We start from the raw sequence: 11,600 nt of genomic DNA on the forward strand, positions 1-11,600 counted from the left end.
TTCTGACCCAACAAGTTTGAAGGCTTGTTTTATATGGGTTTAATATTCACATTCTGGATTTTGGGTCAAAACAATATGGTTTGGCCCGTATCGGCTAATTTATGTAAACTAGTTACATAAGCCGAACCGTGCGCGCAAAAGGCGCAACGGGTAACCGTAAGAGTCCTACACTGTTTTCCTAAGTCAATATACTTTAAAGAGGTTGTGGTATCAGTAGGATACCTTCCATAATGCCCGTAACGAGTTTAAGTTGATATTATGCCCCGTAGGGGTATTTCGGTCTTTTTAATGATTAAAAAGAGGTTTTTAGAGTTCTACAGGAAATCTGAGTTTCCCGAACAGTTTATAAAGTCTAAATACTTTATTTATTATTTAAAATCAGTAGCAACTGGAATCGGGTCAAAAGACCTTGTAGAACTCAAGTTATGGCCGAAAAGGGCATATTCGGTATTTACCGAACCGTAGCCATAACCGTAGGTTATGAGCAGGTTAAAAATAATTAAAAATCTTTAAAAATCCCAAAATATTATTTTACAACAGTGAGTAAAAGGTTTGGGGTCGAAATCTGGGTTTAGATAGGCGTTATGCTAATTGCGCTATTAAATTACTAAAGTTCCGTAATTTGCGCTATTTAGCATAACTCTTATTCTGGACCTCGGATTGACATGAAATTTTAGGGACATGTTTAGAAATCAGTAACTAAGGTTATGATTCCTTCACATGTCCGAAATTCTCGTTTTAATTTAAAAAGGGCGTTACGGTCAACTTTTAAGCAATTAACGGAAACGCGTAAAAGGCTCGGACAAACAACGAACCGGTCACAGAGGGTTATACCATCTTGTAACCTGGTCCTAAGAGAGTCCTAAGGCATATCTAAATCGAACTTTAACGGGTCAGAACTGAAGTCAATGCAAAAGTCAAAGTTTTGCGACTTTCGGTTCCGAACCGGGTCAATATAGCAAATAGTCGGATCAAACAAGCTTAGATGTGTTAATATACATATTATCATGTTTTATGAGTGTTCAAACAGGTTGCATACCGTCTACATTACAGATTACATGTAAAATCGCAAAATAGCTTTCTGTTGACTTTTTCTAAGCATGTTTGACTCGTTATTTGAACTAGTTAGAGTGGTGATCAGAGGGAACCCTTTTAGGGGTTTATTACCCACATAAATACCAACACATAACTATCTTTGATTCGGTAAATCACTGGACCATTTGTGATTAACCGTTAAGTCAACCGTTAGTTACGACGTATTGACTTTTAAGCTAAAACTAAGCAGAAACTAAACCACAAAGGGTTGAACAAACTTACAGAAGCTAGATGAACGATTATGGGTGTTAGGAGGATGCTTGGGAGCTCCAGAAATGATCAGTAGTGTAAGAGAAGAAGTGTGAGGAACTTACTTGCACAATGTGGCCTTTTATAGCCATTTTGATCCATTGTGATCATGACTACAAGGCCTAAGATGGGTTCTAGATCACTTACATGTGTTCCCTGGTTCTAAAATATGATTAGGGGTCGCCCATATCTTTGGAAAGATCCTCCCATTAATGTTTTACCGTTTACAACAGCCAACAGCTAAGCTGCTGTCGCTGGGCGTTGCTTACGGACCGTATGGCTTGGTCCTTGCGGTCCGTAAGCCTATGGCGGAAAAACTTTTACCCCTTCACCCCCTTACGGTCCGTAAGGCATAACCCTTACGGTCCGTAAGCGATCATCAGTGGCAAAAAAAATAACCTTTCAAGGTTTGAATAGTCAACTTGACATTAATAATTTTGATGGATTGCCTTTAGCCCATACCTGACCAGATGCCTGCCTATTATGCAATATGGGTTTGTAAGAAAGGTGGGCTCTTGGTTAGATGATTGTCTTGTATTATTTTCTTAAGACCCAACTATTATCTTAGATCCTTTTAATTATTACTAATGACCCGATTTAGATCAAGTGTTTAAAATTTGCTTGGGGTCTCGGGATTTATAATAACGAAGTCGCTCAGAGGTATAAAATTAACATGTCGACATATTTGAAAATCCTACCGCATATCTTAATTAAATCCGGGTTTATATTATTTTTGTCGTATTTGACACGTGTCATTTATTTATTGGACACAAAATTTCGAGGTGTTACAATGGGGTTGCTGTTTTTGATGGTGATGATGGTTTTGGTGCTGTAAACACAGATGATGGTGGAGCAGTAGTTGTGGTGGTGTGTGTTGATGTGGTGTGTGTTAATACTGCAGTTTTGGTTTGGCTATTTTCTGGCTCAACATATATACCATCATCAATTCCCTTTTTCTTCCACTTGATCTTCTCCCCCTTTTTGGCATTATCTGTGAAGGGTTCATTCATGAAGAGAACAGTGGAGGGAACTTTTCCAGAGGCACTTTGAATGTGAGCTCTGATAGCTTTGATATCTGCCTGAGTATCTTTAAATCTTGACTCCACCATATTTGTCAGCTTTTGAACATGTATAGCATACTGCTGATCTGCCATCTGCTTTTGTCTTTCAAGCAGTGGTTGGAACATGTTCCACAACTCATTTGCAGCAGGTGCCTGTTGAGCAGGTGCTTGAGCTGGAGGAGCAGTGGATTGGGCTTTCTGAGCTTTTAATAGCTGCTGCACCATATCCTTTATTTCAGCAACTGAGGTTTCCAGGTTTTCAACCCTGCCCGTCAATTCCTGATATTTAGAATCATCACCTGAATTAACAGGATCATCTGAATCCCCACCAGCAGTGGTTTTACCAATGTATGACTTAGGAACAGAGTCCCAAAAGTCAGCCATTGATGCCCCTTGTTCTTGGTACTAGGGACTTCTTTCTTCAGCACTTGATAACCTTTTGATGTTGCCAGTAGTTAAAACAAACTCACTGGTGGTTCTCAGTGGTGCTATAGAAGAAATTGCCTTCAAGGGAGTCTTATGAATGTAACCACTGTCTAAATGCAAACCAGTGGGTTCAACATTTGTAGTGGCTGCTCCACTTGAACTACTGACAGGAATTACTTGTAATTCCTGCAGTGTAACCTCCTCAGTTGTTGCTGGGATAACAGAGATACCAACATCAGACCCAGTCACTTGTGGGAGTATATTCTCAGTGATAGGTGTTTGAGAAGAACAGGTTTGTGTCTGAGTAATACCAACTGTATGCAACAAGGGTATCATGGATTGTGGTAATATGGAGGGTGAGGGTGAAGGGGTTGAAAGAGACATGTCCTTTGGGATTATGACTGTGGAAGATGGATCCGAGTGGGTCCAGAGCTTCATATTGTGGGGTCCCTGTGTTTACAACCTGATCCTTTTGTGAGGATGTAGGAGGAGTTTGAGGCAAGGGTTGAGATCTTTCTTCCATCTGCTGTGAGGAAGTAGCAGCAGCGGTTATTGGTGACTTTTGTGTTGTCACTGGCATTGACTCTGGGATCTCATCTTCCAGAGGTGCCTTTGGTTTGGGTTTGGTGGGCTTTCTGGATGTTTTCTTTTTGGTTCTTTTTGTGGTGGCAGGTGTGGGTTTCAAAACAGTGGGTGTGCTGCTTTGATCACCTGGAGCAGTGGGCTCAGCAACAGTTACCTGAGGAGCAGTTTCATCTGCTAAATTCTGCTCAGGCACCTCTGCTTTTGTTTTTATTGGTGCCAACATTCTAGAGAATGTTTCAGGTGTTAAACAGTTTATTTTAAAAGAAGCACCTTGTTTGGGCAATTCTGCATCTTCCTTTACAAATTTTTGTTCAAAATAGTAGCTTAAAAATCTTGGAAAGAGCAGAAATGCTTTATTATCAACGTTTTTTTTACCAAATCATCAAATATTTCCTGGGAATAATTAAAATTTTCATTGTTTAAAATTGCATACCCCAGGCATTGTATTTTCGATGGTATTTCATTAAAAGACGTTGTTTTATTAGAAACACACATCAATAGTGTGTGAAACAAAAATCTGGGTGCAGAAGGAAAATAGCCTTTTTGTAAGGTATCCCTTTTTGGTTGCTCTGCATAGCCCCTGTTTATGAAATCCTTTTTCAACTCGGCTTTTGAAAATGAGGTTTTACCTTTTAAATCATCGAGTTTGAAGACTTCTGAAATGGATTGTGGAGTGATTTGGATCTTTTTACCATTTATCGAGGAGTTGATGGCTTTGATGATGTCTCCTTGTTTTTCAAGGGTGGCATTTTTCCAGAACTCTCTCTGGGTTTGTAGATAGATGGGAGCGTCTGCTGTTAACAAAGTTTTATACTTTGATGCAGATAAGGTATCAAGGATGGAGTCGAAGGTGTTGTCGGTTGTGGGTTTTGTGAGTATACCCACATAGTTGTGAGGGGCTTTGTAACGGATTTATGTGGTTTCAGCGGCCATTTGAGTGGCTTCTGTTGGGGTGGAGGAAGAAGATGGTTTTGTTTTTGACTTCGATTTTGATTTCGTCATTTTTGATGAAGAAGATCGAAGAAAGTTTTTGTGAAGAAGAGTGGGAAACTGCTTTGAGAAGAGAATTTTGGAATTCAATTCGACAGTGTGAGCCCCTGTTTGGATTTAATCAGGGTTTTATTTTAGGGAAAAAGTGAATGCTGATGTGGCAGCGGTTATAACGATCTGACGACTAAAAAGCCGACCACGTGTCAACACCTGATGAAAGAGTAAATAATGGAGGACAGTTGTTTTGACAGCCACTGATGGATCAACCATCAGTAGTTACAACGGTAACAAAATGAGGCAGTGGATGATTTTTACTATCAGTGGATAGCATATCAGTGGATAGAGCACTGATTTTATACAACAGTGCTTATCAAGAAAATGAAAGAGCAGGGGTTGACTTTCAGCAGTGGACAGACTTTAAAGAGCAGATGTTTTGAAAACACGGCAGCAGTTAAGGAAAAACAGTGGTAGAGAGTAAAATGAAGACCATTAGTACAACAACTGTTAGTGCAGCAATGTTTTAACTTTTGACAAATAATGTTAGCATCTGTTTGTTCAGGTGAAGGAATTGATTTTGCCTTGCGTAAACACAATATCATGTCCAACATCTGTTTAGCTCTAGAAATGCTATGCTTAACAAAGTCAAGTTTAAATTGCCAGCAGTTATCTTAGAAATCTTTGTTCAAGGTATTGCCACATGTTCATTATTCCTGACAGTGGTTTAGCATTCCAGATGATGAAGACTTTTCTACTAAGGCTACTCATTTTGTGTCTAATTATTTGAACTAGAACATGAGTATCTCAGTAGTTCAAAATCAATTTGCAATCAATTTTTGATCTGTGATAAACTAACTTGAGCTTGACATAACCTTGACATGTGTACCATTTCCTTTTGATTAGTTTCAGGAATAGTAATTTCACACAAAAATAAGGAAATTACATCCTGACCAGAGATGAACTTTTTACTATCAAAAATCAGTAAAAGTACACAATATATTATATATAAAAAAATATATCTGGTTTTATTCTGAGAAGAGTTTTTGTAAAAATTTTGAAAATAACATCAAAAGAATCTGGTAACTTTCCAAATAAGCTCATGATCATATCATTCTCAAGTTATTTTGACCACTGTTTAATATCATTCTCTTGTCAATTGATTGTAAATTCTTCTTTTGAGATAAATCACTGGAGATGCCATTGTTACCTGAACAATTCCTGTATTTGATGAATGCACACAGTTGCATGATGACCATTGTTTACCCAACTTTGACCTCATAAGTGTTTTATGCTTATACTATTTTTCTTTTAGCTTCTAAAGTTTTGAGATAAGCACACTTTTGAGTTTTGTTCATTTTCTTCTTCCCTTTTTACCTATCCCATTCATAAGTAATAAAATACTTACTGGGAGGTTTTTATGAAAGAATCCTCAATCCAAAAATCATTTTCAGCAATGTTTTGAGAGATCTGGCCACATTTCTACATGTTTTATTACCAATTCTCACATTACATATGATTTGGACTGTTTTGACCCCAGATTTTCTTCATGTGTTTTGACAGAGTTGATTTGGTCCTTCTGAGGATTCTCAACCTGCTTTTTAACACATAAGATTTCATGACTAGAGCTTTATTTCCCTCTTTCTAAGTTAGCAAAACACTAATGTTTATTTTGAACATAGGTTTTGTTAATCTGAGGTTCATACTTTAGCATAAATCATGATGAAATCATCACAAATACCATAACAACAGTTGAAATCAATTTTGAATGAAGATAATCATCTCATAGTTATCAGATAAGTTTCCAGATCTGGGGACTATGAGTGATTTGTGCATGATATCACTAGTTGTTTGAGATTTGTGAATTTTATGACATCTTGGTTGTTTTACAGAGTATCTGATTCAATATTTTGAACATGTTTTCTCATTGCTCTGTTTTCCAACTAAATACAATCAACCTTAGTATCAATGAATTTTGAGCCGAACTGTTATGTCAAATTGATTGTTAGATCGAATTCGACTGTCCGAGCTCTGATACCAATTGTTAGGATCGGAGGCTGTCATCTAACAGACTAACAACCTATAAACATTGTTCTATACAAACTACTGATGTGTAACATCTGATTATAAGTACAATACAAAGCAAGAGATAACAACTGCTTCACGTTCCACTGTTGTAGCCTGAGCACTGATGTTGAGCATCAGTGCTTTCTTCAAAGTTGATCAGTCTTTGAATGGGCAGTGCTTGTGTCTTCAGCAGTACTTAGGAAACAGCAGTAGATAGAGCAACAGTGTTTGTCTTCAGCAGTATTTAGAATCTCATCAGTGTTTGGTTCATCAGTTGTTATAGTGAGCAGTACTTAAGATCCATCAGCTGTTAGAATACCACTGTCAAGGGGAAAACTAAGTGTAAACATCTGTTTATTATGAGTCCACTGTTGTGATCCGGTTTTGGCTTTTCATTATCTGTTCCTCTGGTAGGGTTCAATCCCAACATCCACCACCATCATCCATTATAGAGTGTGTGAGTAGTCTCGGATCCAAGATTGATCGTAAGAGTTCTTGACAATCAAAGTCCATGTTTGCCTAAGTCTTTTACATCACTTGGTGAAGACAAGTGTCTAATGTAATACTTTTTATTTTTAATCTTTTCGCACTTTTTATTTGGTTATGTATTAAGGACATTAATAACTAGTTTCTTATGTTAAAGGTGAATCTTCCTTATCATTTGTCCGTGGTGTGTCTTGGCATTATTATACTGTCTATATAAAATAAAAGATTTTCACCATTCATATCTCCACAGTCTATATGGAGATATGTTGGCTACCTGGTCAGGGGTTAAGGGAATGGTTTGATAAGAGTCTTGCCTTGTTCAGTGTATAGATCCTGCAAGGACCTGGGTCAATTTTAGTAGGACCTCCTTCAATACCCACTGGTATTGGATGGCGGGGGTCCGAACTCCTTGATCCCCTCATATGTAAGCTACTATTAAAACATTAACCCGGCTATTTAGGATTGTATCACTGCTGACTCAAACTACTTAGCCGAGGGTAACGTCACCTTCAAAAGAGGGGCCTACCACATTACGCGTTAATAACTTAATTAATTATCTTTCAATAATCCAACCCTTTAGGATTGTATCCTTGCTGACTCAAACTACTAGGTTGAGGGTAACGTCACCTTCAAAAGAGGGGCCTACTACTATAACTAAGATAATCTCTTAAAAATTGCAAAAGTGTGAAAGTAATCAAATGTTACACTAAACACGAGTCAGATCCAAGTGATTCATCTTGTCTATCTGTTTTTACTTTTATTTTTATTTTCAGCATTTTTAGTTTTTATTTTCTAGTTTAAAACATTTTTTCCAACTTTTTTATTTGATTAGATGTTGAGGATAAACCGGTATTAAAATCTCTTGTGTCCTTGGATGACTTCGGTATCTTACCAACACTATACTACGCTCACGATCGGTGCACTTGCCCATATGTGTGTTTGGTGTTAGTAAAATATCGTGTTTTATAAATTTAAAACTTGACTAACATGTAAAAAGGGCTAAAAATATACATAAAAACGAATAACACACACGCGCATTAAGTTTTTGGCGCCGTTGCCGGGGACACAAGGATTTTTAGAAAGTTAGAATCAACGGCCTAATCGTTTTTTTCTTATTTTCTGTTTTTTTAGGATTTTTTGTAAATTTTTAGCTTCTGTAGAGCTCAGCACGGGCCGTGCCTGGTCGGACACGGGTCGTGCCTGGTCGGACATGGGCCGTGCCCAGGATTGTGACTGGCAGTTTTTATTTTCTGAGTTACAAAGAGTTGAGCACGGGGCCGTTTCGGTGCAATACGGGGCCGTGTCGAGCTCCCCAGTAACAGGGGTCCAGAAAACAATCACTGTATCTCCGACCACGGGCCGTGTTCATCTGAGCACGGGGCCGTGGTGAAACTTCTGACCAACGTTCTTTTTTGTTTTTATTAAAGGACTTGGAACCCAGGCGTCACATCTGAACTTTCCACGCAGTGTATGAGCTCCAGTTCTAATAGAGACATAAAAGAACCCCCTAGACGAACCCGAACGCTTTCTAAGAAAAAGAGTTAATGCTAAAAACCAAGAGAAAGTTTCGGGGGAACCACTTCCAATGGCGGACCAACGTACCCTCATGGATTACCTACGTCCCACCGTAGGTAATCTCGGCGCCGCTATCAATGCACCAAATGTCGAAGCCAACAACTTCGAACTTCGGCTGCATTTGATACAGATGCTTCAAAACTCCGCAACCTTCCATGGGCTTGCGGACGAGGATCCCCATCTACATATTACTAATTTCTTAGAAATATGTGATACCTTTGGGATCAATGGAGCATCAAACGACGCCATCCGCCTTTGAATGTTTCCATTTTCACTAAAAGACCGAGCTAAGGCTTGGCTTAATACCCTCCTAGTTGGCTCGGTAAACACCTGGGATGAACTAGCCCAAAAGTTTCTATATAAGTATTTTCCTCCTGCTAAAACGGCTAAATTAATGACTGAAATTAATACATATTCACAAGAGGATAGGAATCCTTATATGAAACTTGGGAAAGGTTCAAGGAGCTACTAAGAAAGTGTCCTCATCACGGTCTTGCGGTTTGGCAACAAGTATCCACTTTCTATAATGGGTTGTTGCCACACACAGGACAAACACTTGACTCTAGATCCGGGGGACTTTTAGATAATCATCGCCCAAATGAAATATATAATCAAATTGAGGAAATTGCTCAAACCAATTTTCAGTGGCACACTCCCTGAGGCAATAAATCTATTCCCCCGGGCGCCCATAAGGTTGATGAAAGCACTTCTTTACAAGCTCAAATCAAGGCCCTTTCTTCAAAAATCAAAAAGCTAGAGATGGCAAAAACGGCCTCGGTTATGGCTTGTGAGGGGTGTGGTGGGCCACATGAAAATTGGAGTTGTATGAAAGAAGTAGATAATCAAACAGAATCGGTAAACTATATTGATAATAGACCTAGGCCGTCGGGTCCTCCAACGGGTACCTACAACCAAGGATGGCGTAACCACCCTAACCTTGGTTGGAGAGAACCCGGCAATAGTAGTAACCAACAAAATCTAACCAACGAACAAACTTTCAACAACCAAGAAACAAGTCACAAAATTTCTCTCAACAACAAGGGGACGAGAAAGGCTTGAAGATACCGTATCTCGCCTCATCTCCGACACCGAAAAGAAAAACTCGGATCGATTTCAACAATTGGAATCGAATTTTAGAAATCAACAAGCTAGTATTCAAAACATTGAAAAACAATTAAATCAACTAGCTCAAAATTTCTCTGAGAGACCACAAGGCGCGTTACCAAGTAATACCGAAACCAACCCAAAGGCGCAAGTACATCTCATCACATTGAGAAACCGTACCGTGGGTCCCGAGGAGGCTCCATTACCTCCAACTGAAAAGAGCCGATCTAGCCAAACCACAACTCCACCAACACCCCAACAAGAGACGGCTTCTCCACCAAATCAAGAGCCCACCAAGAATCCTCCGGTTCCGTACCCTGGTCGGTTAATTCGCCAAAAGACCGATGAGCAATTCGCAAAGTTCGAAAATTTGCTAAAACAATTGCATGTTAATGTTCCATTTATTGAAGTCCTAACTCAAATGCCTAAATATTCAAAATTTATGAGGGACTTCCTCACTCATAAAAGGAAAATTGAATCATTGCAATTAGTTAATTTAAGCGAAGAATGCTCCGCCTTGCTACTCAACAAACTCCCGCAAAAGAAGATTGACCCTGGAAGCTTCACAATTCCTTGTTCGATTGGGGAATCCTCCATTCGCAATGCACTAGCCGACCTCGGGGCTAGCATCAACCTCATGCCCACATCAATGTTCAACCGACTCAGCCTAGGGAAAACAAGCCCTACAAAAATGAGCATACAACTCGCCGATAGGTCCGTCAAATATCCACAAGGTGTCGGCGTCGCTGAAAATCTATTGGTCAAAGTCGGCGAATTTGTCTTCCCGACCGACTTTGTCATACTACATATGGAGGAAGATACCGAAGTACCACTCATCTTAGGGAGGCCATTCCTAGCTATGGCCCACGCAGTGGTAGACATGAATGGGGAAACACTAACATTGAGGATTGGGGACAAGCAAATGAAGTTTAGAGTTGGAAAGAGAGTAGAAGGCGACGACCCGATCAATTACATGAAGGTCATAGACTCGAGTTTGGATGATGCTCTCCGACGGTGCAACATCGGATGCAAAACATCCCACTTGGGTAACACATGACCAGGCTTTGGGTCTAGCAAGGACCCTTATAAATGTGGCGCACCACGGAGGCATTCCGCGGAACTATCCTTAGTTTAGTTTAGATTAATTTTCATGTTTTCTAGTTTAGTTTTAATTTTCAGGAATAAAACACACTCGGGATGGTGAAGGATACCAAGGGAAAGTTGAACCAGCACCCCATGCACAAAAACAGGGCCTCCCGCTAAATTTTCTTCATTACAGCAAGTTCAGAACGGGCCTTGTCCCGCCAACACGGCCCCGTGCTGAACCATCTGCAAAAAATCGCCCAGTTCAGGTAACTGGACACGGGGCGTGTTCGCTGAACACGCCCCCGTGCCCAGGCTTCTGTTTCTTTTTACTAGTTTCTGTTACTGGCAACCTGAACACAGGGCCATGCCCGGACACCACGGGCCCGTGTCCAGATGCCCAGTAACATAAAAAAATGTTTTTAAACACACTTTTACACATTCAATCAACCTAAAAACTTATTTTTGGGATACATTGAGAACAATGTGTAATTTAAGTATGTGTGTGGAGGGGATGCTAAAACCTTGAATCTTGCAAGTCCTAATTACAAGCCTTACACAAAACTCTATTGGAACCGCTAAACACCCCAAATTTTTTCAAAAAAAAAATTCGTTTTTTTTACTTGTCTAGGTTTAATTTGGGAATTTCAAGTTCTAAAAAAGTTATATTCTTACAAATTTACAACCAATAGCGTCGTGATAAAAAGAACCAACATAAGAAAATTATGAAACGACATGACAAATCTAGTTAAAAATTGATTATATCTACTTGATCACATAAAAAACCCATTCCCACAAAAAGTGAGTTTTGAGCCTTTATTGAGCATACAAATACACATCTTTAAACTAAATGCTCATTTTTTCGTTTCTTGTGTGAATAGCCGA

At 39.3% G+C, this 11,600-nt stretch overlaps 1 non-coding gene across 1 annotated transcript; it reads right to left on the minus strand.

Moving 5' to 3' along the window:
* Positions 1-8,916: 8,916 nt before the first annotated feature.
* LOC118490018 lies at positions 8,917-9,022 on the minus strand. The gene has a single exon (XR_004888029.1). It is a non-coding gene; the product is annotated as a small nucleolar RNA R71 (small nucleolar RNA).
* Between the last annotated feature and the right edge of the window lie 2,578 nt (positions 9,023-11,600).

Source organism: Helianthus annuus, chromosome 2 (genome assembly GCF_002127325.2).
Source record: "Helianthus annuus cultivar XRQ/B chromosome 2, HanXRQr2.0-SUNRISE, whole genome shotgun sequence".
In the NCBI taxonomy this organism is placed as follows: domain Eukaryota; kingdom Viridiplantae; phylum Streptophyta; class Magnoliopsida; order Asterales; family Asteraceae; genus Helianthus; species Helianthus annuus.